The sequence below is a fragment of the Xenopus laevis genome, chromosome 1S, assembly GCF_017654675.1.
Source record: "Xenopus laevis strain J_2021 chromosome 1S, Xenopus_laevis_v10.1, whole genome shotgun sequence".
Lineage (NCBI taxonomy): Eukaryota > Metazoa > Chordata > Amphibia > Anura > Pipidae > Xenopus > Xenopus laevis.
This window is the reverse complement of record NC_054372.1, coordinates 107,999,033-108,012,661: the sequence shown is the minus strand read 5'-3', so window position 1 is coordinate 108,012,661 and position 13,629 is coordinate 107,999,033. Positions and strand designations below refer to the sequence as shown.

Sequence of the window (13,629 nt, the reverse complement as noted above, 5' to 3'; positions counted from 1 at the left end):
GTTTGCAGTGACTGGGGAAATATAGGTTCGGAGGCTGGTTCGGCCCTAGAGGCCAAAATGTCCCCTTTATCCGATATAGGAATAACGGAAGTTATTGCAGGAGGGGGAGATAGAGACAGTTGCCAATCCTCCCCACTCTCCCAATGCGGGGAGGCCGCTGTAGGTACGGCAATGACGGGGTCAACGGCAGTTACAGGAGCAACAGAAGGTAAGGGCACTATACCTGCCGCCATATCCGATTCTGCTAGACAGTCAGTGCTCGTCTCGGGGTCCTCTGGGGAAACAGGCAAGTTCTTTGCCATGTGCGTCAATGTCAAAGATGGCGCCTCGTCGGGTGAATCCTCGCGGACATCTGAGCAAGAAACAGACCGTCTTTGAAAAAATCTCGTCAAACGAGTTGTCTGAGCAATCTCCAGGTCATCAGGGCTCTTCCGACCTCTTTTATTCTTGCCCATAGCGAAATACAGGTCCAAAAGCAAGCTCAATGCTGACTCTGTGCACGGAGCTCAAACAGCTAACGTCTGCTCGCGGCCATAGCCAAACCACGCCCCCCTAATTATACATTTTATAATAAAAGGGCAGCCAAGTTTGGGAGTTTTACTTTGAAAGCAGCTAGTAAGTTGCAGGTAAAACGTATTCGTCCCTTTTATAAAATGTATAATTAAATAGTGGTAATAGTGGTCCTGGTGTTAATGCGATGTGATCACGGATCTGATAGCATCACATAATCCCCAATCTTTTAACAGAGGCTGCCCTTCACCCATGCATGCATATGGCAAGACGTATGGAAGACCAAATTAAAAGCAATGGCGGGGTCAGAAGAGTAGAAGGATGCACTAAAATATAGTTGGAGTATCACCTGTTTTAGTTACAGAGGATCCAATGCAATGGGTCGTGCACAAACAATGTAAGATATAGTTAACATTATTATGAAGTGATTAGTGACTCTTCGGTAATATATTTTTCCATGTATGAACAGTATTGCAGCTCTCTTTTTTTCACAGATTCTAAGCTTTTGTAATAAATCCAAAATCATGGGGAAGCAATCCCATACAAACCTGTGCAAGTTCCTGTATTCTGCCATCCTTTGCCTGCAAAATTTCCAGCACTTTCCAGTCTTTGGACTCTGCTTTACACTTCTCTCTACAAAAATAAATATATATATTAGCATGGCTAATTTGTACCTAACCAGTTCAATTTGCCAAGTCTTGTTGATAAATGTCATTTTAAGTAGCAAAGAATGAAATTATCTGTGACCAGCATCCCCGCCAGAATTAATCACTGTGCATATGGCAAGTGACAGCAAATTATTGCTGTAGACAATTATGACATTCTTTTTCTGCAAAGAAATTGATTCTGAACGATGAGTAACATTACTAATTTCGATAAACATAATTTTATGTATATATATATATATATAGAGAGAGAGAGAGAGAGAGAGAGAGAGAGAGAGAGAGAGAGACAGTTATGTACAGTACCAGTATTTTTTTCCATCTAGGCCCATATATTTTGCTTGCTTATATTTACATCATATCCTTGACTTAAAATTTACCTTAAAAGTAAAAAAAAAGATAAAACTAACTGCTGGGTTAAAACACAGTCTACCAGATTCTAGGAAAAGCACTACGAAAATTAGACTTTGTCAGGAAGTTTATGAAGATCAATGGCTGAAACAAACTCCTGTTTAGCTAATTAGAATCACTGATGTACCATAATTAGTGATGGGCGAATTTGCGGCGTTTCGCTTCGCCGAAAAATTCGCGAATTTCGCGCGAAATTCGCGAAACGGCGAAAAATTCGCGAAACGGCGCCGGCGTCTCGTTTTTGACGCCGGCGCCCGTTTTTGACGCCGGCGCCCGTTTTTCCGACGCCGGCGCCCGTTTTTCCGACGCCGGCGTCCGTTTTTCGAAAAAAAAATTTTGACGCCGGCGAATTTTTTCAGCGAATTTTCGCGGGAGTTTCGCGAATTTATTCGCTGGCGGCGAATCGCGCAAATTCGCCGCGAATTTGCGCCTGGCGAATAAATTCGCCCATCACTAACCATAATGACTAAGACATGGATTTTTGAAGACTTCTTTAGGATGAGAAATTGAGTCAGGGTACACTGTCAATTTGTAAAACTTTTAAGCACTAGTCTTTTTCCCATGAGGCTGCACATATTTAACATTTAGCTGTGCTGTACGGAGACACAAGAATTATCCATATTTAGTTTTTATGATCTTCCGAAATCGGATCATTTATTCCAGATCATTAACAGGCTACTCTTCTAAATCTTCAAGTAATGAAAAGTGGAAAAGATAGGGCTGCACTATGTTTTTTCTGGGCCTTGGCCCATTTATAATGAGATGCCAGGCTATGAAATATTACAGGTATGGAACAAGCTGCTGTGTAGCCATGGGGGCTGCCATTCAAGCTGAAAAAAGGAGAAAAGGCACAGAATACCCAACAGATAACAAATAAGTTCTGAAGTATATAATGGAATTCTTCAGAACGTATCTGTTATCTACTGTATATCCTGTGCTTGAATGGCTGCCCCCGTGGCTACACAGCAGCTTGTTTATATAAACTATAGTTGTTTTTAAGAAGCAAACACACCTGTTTTACCAGTGCAGGACAACAGTACATCATATTGTCTTCATGTTTGTGGTGTTACTGTTCCTTTAAGTAGTAGTTCTCTACATCTGCATGCTGATGCACTCATTCTACCAGTCCTACTGTTAGAATGAGTCACTAATTAACATCAGGGTATTCCCCGTTTTTTGTTTCCAGCAGCGCTGTTGGTTTTTTAAATATGTTTTAATTTGTTTCACTAGCATGGTTATTAATAAATATTGCTTTTTACTGTAATACATTGTGTCTAATTTTCTACAGTGCAACGGGATAGGGGGATAAGTCCTCTTTTGTATATAGTATAATTGCTTTAAATGTGGCGGACACCCCTCCCCCCTTGCACTGATATATAATTGAATGCTGGCGCAACTGTGGATGTCTGCTTCTTTTTAACCCGGCGTTCTAAGTCCTACTGTTAAGTCAACTATAGTAGTGTTTTAAAGCAAATACACCAGCTGTACCAGAGCAGGGTAAATACATTATATTGTTATTCCTTTTACCTACTTTAATTTTTTGGTGTTACTGTTCCTTTAAGAAGTAAAAGTAGAAGCACCAATAATCACCCTATGTGGCTTAATATAGAAGTAAAGAAGTTAATAGGAAAAAAGAGAAAGGAATTTAAAAGTTCTGAGGGGATAGAAGCTGCATTTAATGAATATAAACACTATAATAAATGTTGTAAAATTGCAATCAGGAAGGGAAAGATAGAAAATGAGGAGCGCATTGCGGCAGAGGCTGAGAGTAACCCTAAAAAGTTCTTAATTATATTAATAGTAAAAAGGGGGGGCTGAGAGCGTTGTTCCTTAAAATAATGGTACCAGTATGGTTGTAATAGATACAGAAAAGGCAAATGTGCTAAATCAGTTCTTTTCTTCGGTGTATACAATAGAGGAGTCAGAATTCCCAGACTCACTTCATAACTGCACTGATGGCTCAGCTCAATGTAGTCCGTGGCTGACTCAGGATATAGTTCATAAAGCTTTAATAAAAATTATGTGAACAAGACACCAGTGCCAGAATACACCCCGGAGTTCTAAAAGAGTTTAGTTCAGTTTTAGACTGGCCTCTATTTCTTACATAGTTACATAGTTACATAGGGTTGAAAAAAGACAAAGTCTATCAAGTTCAACCCCTCCAAATGAAAACCCAGCATCCATACATACACCCATCCCTACTTTTAATTAAATTCTATATACCCATACCTATACTAACTATAGAGCTTAGTATCAGAATAGCATTTGATATTATGTCTGTCCAAAAAATCATCCAAGCCATTCTTAAAGGAATTAACTGAATCAGCCATCACAACATCACCCGGCAGTGTATTCCACAACCTCACTGTCCTGACTGTGAAGAACCCCCTACGTTGCTTCAAATGAAAGTTCTTTTCTTATAGTCTAAAGGGGTGGCCTCTGGTACGGTGACCCACTTTATGGGTAAAATGGTCCCCTACCATTTGTCTATAATATCCTCTAATGTACTTGTAAAGTGTAATCATGTCCCCTCGCAAGCGCCTTTTTTCCAGAGAAAACAACCCCAACCTTGACAGTCTACCCTCATAATTTAAGTCTTCCGTCCCTCTAACCAATTTAGTTGCACGTCTCTGCACTCTCTCCAGCTCATTTATATCCCTCTTAAGGACTGGAGTCCAAAACTGAACTGCATACTCCAGATGAGGCCTTACCAGGGACCTATAAAGAGGCATAATTATGTTTTCATCCCTTGAGTTAATGCCCTTTTTTATGCAAGACAGAACTTTATTTGCTTTAGTAGCCACAGAATGACACTGCCCAGAATTATACAACGTGTTATCTACAAAGACCCCTAGATCCTTCTCATTTAAGGAAACTCCCAACACACTGCCATTTAGTGTATAACTTGCATTTATATTATTTTTGCCAAAGTGCATAACCTTGCATTTATCAACATTGAACCTCATTTTCCAGTTTGCTGCCCAGTTTTCCAGTTTAGACAAATCACTCTGCAAAGTGGCAGCATCCTGCATGGAACCTATAGTTCTGCACAATTTAATATCATCTGCAAAAATAGAAACAGTACTTTCAATGCCCACCTCCAGGTCATTAATAAACAAGTTGAAAAGCAAGGGACTTAGTACAGAGCCCTGCGGTACTCCACTAACAACACTGGTCCAATTAGAAAATGTTCCATTTACCACCACTCTTTGTAGTCTATCTTTTAGCCAGTTCTCTATCCAGGTACAAATACTATGTTCCAGGCCAACATTCCTTAATTTAACCAGTAACCTTTTGTGTGGCACTGTATCAAATGCTTTAGCAAAGTCTAAGTAAATCACATCCACTGCCATCCCAGAATCGTTTTATCTGGCATGGTACCTATGGATTGGAGGAAAGCTGATGTCATTCCAATTTTTAAAAATGGTTTACAATCTCAGGCTGTCAATTATAGGCTAGTTAATTTGACATGCATGGTAGGCAAATTATTTGAAGGTTTGTTATGTGATCTCATGAATGGCTTTATGGGCAGTAATCAGCATGGCTTTATGAAGGATAGGTCATGTCAGACAAATTTGATTGCTTTTTATAATAAGGTAAGTAACATGTTGAACAGCGGGGGGGGGGCAGCAGGGCCGGCCTTAGGCCTATTGGACCAATTGGGCCCAATTGGGCCCCGCGCCTCTGTGGGCCCCGCACCAGAGGGCAGCACAGGTAATATTTCCCCCAGCACATGATGCTGCCTGGCCTGCCCCCAACTCCTCTCACTCTCTTACCTTGTCTGCCCCTTTCCTTTCTATTTTGTGCCTGCATGCCCGTATTTTCCTAAATACTTGGTGTGTCGGGAGCCAGCAAAACTTTGTCTAGGGGCCCCGCCAACATGGTCCCAATTGGGCCCCACATTTGATAGGACCAGCCCTGGGGGGCAGTAGATGTGATCTATTTGGATTCTGCTGAATAATTTGCTACAGTGCCCCACAAACTACTGTTTTCTAAACTAAGGACTGTTGGGCTTAATATAGATGTTTGCACATGAATAGGAAACTATCTACAGGATCGGGAGGGTGGTTGTTAATGGTACATTCTCTACTTGGAGTAAGGTTCTTAGTGAGGTTCCACAGGACTCGGTATTGGGCCCACTTTTATTTAACTTGTTCATTAATCAATGTTTCGGTGTTTGCAGATGACACAAAACTAGGCAGCCCAATTAATTCCATCCAGGATGCAGCATCAAGGGCAAATAAGGTATTGAGCTGTATTAAAAGGGGCATAGATACATGGGAGGAGGGGGTCATTCTTCCAATGTATAGAGCACTGGTAAGGCCCCATCTAAAATATGCCCCCAGGCAGCGCAGTCCTAAATATTTAGCTCCATTGCTTGGAATTAAAAATATCACAGGATAGATTTTACTGCAGCCCGTTATTCAGTAAAATGGAAAAAGAAATTGAAAAAATTTAGGTGATTTTACAAATACTGGACATGGGTGCATTTTTTGCAAAAGGAAATTTTGCAGTACTTTATTAATTTGCACAAGATTTATATCAGTATATTTATCAAAGGTGTTTTATCACCTTTTACCTTTATCATCATTCTTTGCGCAATATGCTTTTACAAATCTTATACAAGTGAATATATTGGAGAGAGAGTTTTCCCACTCTTATGCATACAATTAGTTGTGTTAAGACGGCAATGATGGGGAACACTGAAATTGCCACCACCCTGGACTTGGTATTAATTACAGAGTTCACATAGAAGTTTGGATCAAAAGACACTACAAACTTGCACTGTACAAATTGGATGCTAATGTCATTTTTGATCCAAACTGACTAAAGCATCCATTCTGATGATGCTCACTGCAACTTTAATCAAATTTATGGCAATGTGCAAGGTACTTTGAGAGTGTTTTGACACATCAGCACAAATCAGCATGCAGTTGCAAAAACACCTAAACTCTAGGAAAAACATGGCATTAATAATTATAAACATATATGCCTATATCAGATTATCATGCTCATCAAGGTGTAAGACCCTGAATGTACTACCGTAAGGCCAAAAACATTATTATTGTGGCAAGCTTTAAAATAGTGGTATCTTGAGCTAGTAAAAAGTCCTAAGGAGAGAACATCATGGGAAATTCAAGTGAGTAACTTGAAAACCTTCAGGTGGGTAATATTGGACTGATCAAATAATTTGGCCATTAGGCCAAACTATAAGATCACAAGGAAAGCATGCAGGCAATCACGGTGAGGCTTTTTGATTTTTGAACCAACCACATTAACATCTGGGCAATCTTTTCCTAGACATTAGCTGGGCAGGCTGTTGGAGGGCCCAATACACGGGCAAATAAGGTGTTGGTCTAAATGGGCAGCTTTAATCTGCCCATGTATGGTCACCTATACTGCATATTTCAAATGAAATAACATTTTACCTTAATCTTTTGGCAAACCAAATGAGAGACCTATACTTACTTTCACAGTCAGAGTTTGGTCACTTTGATTAAAAAAAGGTACAGTGTTGTTCCTGTGCTAACAACTTGCAAAAACAAATCTCTGCCTAGATACAGGACATTTCAAAAAGAGACATAAAGAAACAAAAGAAACAGTATAGCATTACTATATTATCTGTTAATTTTTCAGTGGTAGAGTGCTACACAAAAAAGAAAGGGCATATAAACAGCATATATACACTAGACAGAATTTAAGTCCTTGCTTCTGTCATTGCTATTGAAAACACTATACCTACAATTATTTATAACGAAGGAAATTTAAACATTTCCCAGATAAGTCTATTGATTTGAATTTTTCATTCATGCCCAAATTAACAAGTACCTCTTTTCTCCTGGGATCAAATTCAGCTGAAAGTAGTCTGACTTTCTATAGAGCAATGGAATCCAATTACGTGTTTGGCCTGAAGACAACAGTCCTTGTAATGTGGTGATACCAATATAAGGAATTAAAATATTGCTTGGAGCAAAGAAACACTTCCAAAAGATAATGGAATATATTGAGGAGTAAAAGAAATAATTAATCAATTATGGCTTTGCTTCTCCATTGTTTACATGCTAATATTTACACGTTTGCAAAAAAACAACAAAAAACTGGTAACTTGTAGCACTACTCCGTTCCTAAATGGGATACAAAAATGATTTTGTTTTTTCTGAACACATTATTATTCATAAGTTATTATAACCATAATTGAGTTACTGTCTCTTTAAATAACAACCCTTGCAATCCAGGGCCCTGAAGTTCTCTTTGCTTATGAAAGATACTGGGAACTGGAATTTACAGCACATTGTCTCCCCCTAGTAAGCACTGAGGAACATACCTTAGGGGATCTCCACTAGGAAAAATAAAACATAGTTTGCAGTAAAAAAAATATAAACCTTATGTAAAACTGTATGCAAAAACTGTAAATCACACAATATAGCTTTGCTCTGGGGAACCTGTGTGGACTATCAACTCCTGGCACAGGCTCTCAATGCTACAGTCCCACACTCCACTCTGAGTGGATAAATGCAGAATAATTCCAGTCAGTTCAACGTCCCTTCCCCAACAGCTCTTATGTTCTCAGATAGCTCTACTTGCCCCAAGGTACCGCTCCCATGTGGCAGCTACACGAGCAAGACCTGTCCTCACCCTGGGCAATCATACAGTGGCTACAGTATCTACAGGCAGAAGATAGAAACTGGCTCTCCCTGAAGCTCAATGCTTACTCAAAGCAGAGCACAACACAAGCTCTTCCTGTTTTTTCAAGCAGCAGTGATACACTGCACAGATCTGGCTCTGGCTGGTTTCTGTCCTTTAGAAGCTCTGTCTGTAACCCTGTGCATTTTGCTCCAAAGTCAAGCACTCTCCTGGGTCCTCCTCCTCTCCCAGGGATGCACCGGAATGCTCAGCCAATCAGATGGCTCTCCAGCCTGTTACTGGGCTGGATGATGTCACAAACAGAAAAACAGAAGGACTTGTCTGATCCCCTAGATTAATGTAGCAGTACTTCTCATATACTACATAATATATACTGGCTAGATGGCTAAACTCTTGATATGACGTATAACAAATGTGGTGTGAAGGAAATACCTTTATTGGCTAACCAAGATGATAATGAGTGTTAAAAAAAGAACTGAAATGTTCTAAAAGCATATATGAGCATATGTAAAATATAAGGCTCGACATTCAATTTTAAGTTAAAATATATGATCCTCTTAATTGCATTGGTTAGTCCAGTTTGTTCACTTGGGTGTCAAGATTATCAACTGGATATTATGAAGGTGTGTATCATAAACTGTACATTTTCTAGAACCATGTAAAAATATAATATCCCCTTTAAGCTGCTCTTAACCTATACTAATAACCAAACTTCAAACTGTCCTAGTTCACTACGTGATTCAAGCTATAAATAAAGACCTCAAATATTTCTATATAAAAAATTAAATAAAAACACATTATAATATTGCTGTCAGGAAAATATGAAAGTGCAAAGTTGCCAAATATAGTATTTTCAAATTATTTTATTTAAATGCAGCTTTTAACTTCAAATGTCTATCATTTATATTAAGAATTCTATATTTAGACAGTCATAAGCCTTTTGAAGGGCTAAAGAACAAAAAAGTCAGCATTTGCGAGCAGTCTGTTTTAACATCTGCGCTTCACTAGCATTTCCCCTGAGGATTTTTAAATGATGCCTTTCTGTGCTGAATAAAGTGCTAACTTGCACCTTGAATTTCAAACTGTGTCCTGAGCAGCCATCCAGTTGGTACAGCACCAGCTGAAATCCCAGTGGCCACTGTTCATTCAGGCTTGACTGCAATTATCATGTCAATATTTTGTGCTCCGATATGCAGATATGCACACATGCGGGCTGCATAATGTTGCTCTTCTCCATGGAATGCTGCCTTGCATTCAATGCTAAGGGAATTTTAAACAAAATGAGATATTAAAATTTCACAGACTAAAGAGAATTAGCAAAATCGCTTAGCATACCAACAAATCATTTGCTAACTGTTCATCACAGTTCAGCAAAAAAATGTGTATAGTTAAAAGTTTGAACCATTTGTTACTGTGATGGGCTATAACATGCCATATACATAAGGATCACCAAACAAGCAGATCTTTACCTCGTCCAAACCTGGCCATATATCTGTCAGGGAGGGCCGGCACACTGCCAACTAGTTCTATAATTTATTAAAAAAACTAGGGAAGTAAAAAGAGTACAATTAAGCACATACAACTGTATAGATCTATATTTATGCAGTAATGTAGGTGTAACAATCACAACCACAACCCAATGTCTAAAAAATGTTCCAATGGCTTTATGCTTGTAGCATAAAATACATATTCTGTATCTGTATTTTTTTTTTTAAATCTAATTGCCAAAATGTCATGTTTCAATATAACAATTTGTATCACACACACCAAAAAAAATGCTGCTCATTTACAAATACAAGTGCAAAACTCCGCAAACAACCAGGCATATTTAAAATGCTATTCAATTCATTTAACATGTCTTGAGTAGGTGTAACTTTGGGGTGTGGACTGTCCAGCATCAATATCCCCTCTAAGCTGTGCTCTCGTGTGAACGCACACAAATTTTGAGGTAAGTGCTCACAATAAATAGTGGTACTCGCTGTTTTTAAAAGTGTGCACACAAGTTTAGAAAGTGTGTGCACAAGAATTTTTTGGAGAACACAGCCGGCAAAAAATTAGAGGGAACATTGCCCTGCATTTAGAAAAATATATGCCTCCGTTTCACACCTATTTCTGATCTTCCCTTTACAGATTAATTCCTTGTTTTTTATTTTAATAAAGACCAAAAAAATGGTTTCTGCAGAACAAATAACAACAATTATGGAACCTACATGATGGTGGTGTCATACAATTTATATCAAGAACATCGAATACTGATAACGTTTTCTTTTTCAGGTTACAAGTGTGTTCTCTTGGGCCATGTATTTTTGAAAGAACTTGTCTTTGTGTGGAAAAAAATAATAAAATAAACAAGTTAAATCCTTCTAAACAGAAAGCTCTCTGTAACAAACACCACATTACCACTCTAACTAAATCAAGATTTGTAATGAATGAGGCCGAACTTCTATTTGTTTTCAAGGTCTCCAGTGGGAGAAATCAGTGTAGGTGGATTAGATAGAGCTCTTCCCTTTACCTGCTTCTGTGATAAAACTGTACAGCAACAAAAGAAACAAGTGACTCTGTTTGCATAATTTAAAGATCAATGGTATTTCAAGTAGGTGGAAAGTGCATTATAGATTGCACAATGACTTCCTAAAAATACCTAGAGATTTTCAGAGCTCCCAGGTGTCTCTACTCATTTGCACAGTAAAGACATTCCCTTTTTTGCTATTTATTTCTGAATATTCATTGTAACTGCAGGAATACAAGATATGTGTTTTCAACTTAGACAGTGGCATCAGGTTTGCAAAGTAAACAACTGCAAAAGTGTAATTGTCCTGGAAATATAAAATTTGACCTGCATCACAATTGTTCCATCTTTGCTATAAAATATAAAATAATATAAAAGCTTAACATTTTGCTTACACCTAATAAAATGTTACATGTGTCATTTATGTGCTTTTAGATTTTGTAAAGCACAGAGATTTTTACAGTGAGCCCAATTTTGCAAGAGGATATAGTCAAGTCTAGTTAAAACCAGTAATGGCTTTACCATGACATAAAGATTTTACATAAAGTAAATTGCAAGTTTGGTCTTAAGAGGTCATTATTTCCAGTTGTGCTGAAGCAGCATTGCAGTAGATTAATGCAGATCTCACATTCATTCAAACCACCACACTCTTGACTGACTGCAACAACCTATTCCTCTCTTTCTGCAATTCCCACTCTGCTCGTGTCATTACCAAACTGGCATTTGTGGAAAAATAAATTGAGGGAAGCAAGGTCTAAAACAATTACATCTGTCACTACTATTTTAGAGTCTGACACATTTTTCTGCTGTACCTTCATGCTTAAAATTCCAATCTGATTTGATTCAATAATTTCATTACCATAAATAATTTTCCTCTTGCTTACTACATTGCAACTAACCACTGGCATGGGGGGACCTTCTTTCTTTGGATTCCATATTGCAAATTGAACCTTGAGCTGGGCAATATCGGGCTGATCCGATCATGGGCCCTAGGGCCCAACGATCGGATCCTAATGAATAGTAATGGGCGGTCGGATTGTGGGACCGCATCAACGAATAGATGCGGCCATGATCCGACGGGATTTTTCATCCCATCTGATCGTGATCTGGCCGATTTTCGTCCAGATCTCGATCGGAGAAGCCCGTCGGGGGGCCCCATACACGGGCCAATAAGCTGCCGATACGGTCTGTCGGCAGCTGTTATCGGCCTGTGTATGGCCACCTTAAGGCTTTGTACCCATAACTTTTGTACCTATTACAATTATTTTTTATAATTGATTATAAAAAATTAACCAGTGGGAGACAATTTCACAGCATTCTCCATTGTGGATCTGTGCATACAAAAGAGGAATAATTATGTTTATCTGTGACCTGCAACAGTGATGCCGAATGGAACGCGATTGATGTCGCAGATAGAGTGCAGCTTGTGGGAGTCAATGGCTTCTGGAAGTTATAGCGTGCAGTGGATGCAAAAGAGATTTTAGCATTTGATTGGATGCAAAGCAGTTCATGTGGCAGCTCTCTGGAATACGGATAAAGTGAAAGTTCTGTGAGAAACAGCTTCCACTCCCCTTCCTACATAGATATCCATACTACCACCAGGAACAGTGTCTGCTACTGCAATTGCAGAAAAGAAGGTATTGGGGATTGCAGAAAAGAAGGTATTGGGGATATGAGTGGGGCAAAAACAGGAAAACACTGGGTCCCCTGAAATATGGACTATGTATATTTAGCTGCCACAATCCTTAACTTTGATATATAACATAGCAAAGCATCTTAATAGTCAAGCTATATTCATCAAGTGAACTATAACTCCCTTTAAAGGGGCTGTTCACCAGGTCATCAAAGGACAGAATGAGAGCAATGAACATGCTTCAAGTGTGGTGAAAGGCATAAAATCACTCTACATAGCAAACACATGTATATATATTTCTGAATAAATTGCCTTACAATTAAGGGCAGATTTATCAAAATGTGAGATTAGAGCTCTCCACAGAAAAACATACCCACTTTCTAGTTAATGCTAGGGGATTTTTAAAAGCGTATTTTCAATGGGTGAACATAAGTGCTTACCATTTGATAAATGAGTTTTTAAAATACAAGACTTACCCAAATTCGAGAAGCTAGGAATTCCCATTTCAGGTAAGACTTACATGTCCACTATTAAACTAATCACTTGTGGTATATCAGGATTAGCCACCTGTAGACACTTCCATAGTGACCATATAAATTCTTTGTCTACCTGAAGAGAAGAATACACAGAATATTTAGTATTGCTTATCAGGAAATCAAGCAAAATAAGCCAGTGATAAAAAGTCTGTTTACACTTACATTTGACCTAAAGTACTTTTCCCCCACCAAAGGTGCAGGCTTATAGAGCCCGCACTCCAGCTGGGGGTAACAGTGGTTTAAAAAAATAAATACATTTAAAAATGTATCCCGCTCCCACTATTGATAGGGAGCTCCCGGTGTGAGCAGCCATGTTTTGCAGAGAGCATGCCCATAATCACACATATGTGCATAATTATCAATTTGCAGCATTTGCTTATTATGCTCATGCGTGTGCTCCAACATGGCCACTCAACCAGGGAGCTCCCTCCCAGTGCGTGTGTCTTAGCTCTGCGGTGACCAATTTTTTAGCAAAAAAGAAAAAACTATTGTTACTCCCAACCAGAGTGTGGGCTCTTATTATCCCAGACCTTTGGTGGGGGAAAATATTTTATCGTAACAGGTACCCTTCAAGTAAACAAACAAAATCACTGTCTAGTTAGAGTGTTTTTTTTTTAAATTAATGATTGCAATAATAAAAAGTCGCAGTCTGCCAATTAAAAAACAAAAAGACTTATTCACTCCTACTCCTACAAAGTTCTGTCCCAGTGACTAATCTCCCTG

The 13,629-nt window shown here is 38.8% G+C and overlaps 1 pseudogene; it reads right to left on the bottom strand.

Annotated features, from left to right (window-relative positions):
• The window catches only part of LOC108704809, a 136,542-nt pseudogene that overhangs the window by 111,571 nt on the left and 11,342 nt on the right, over positions 1–13,629 (bottom strand).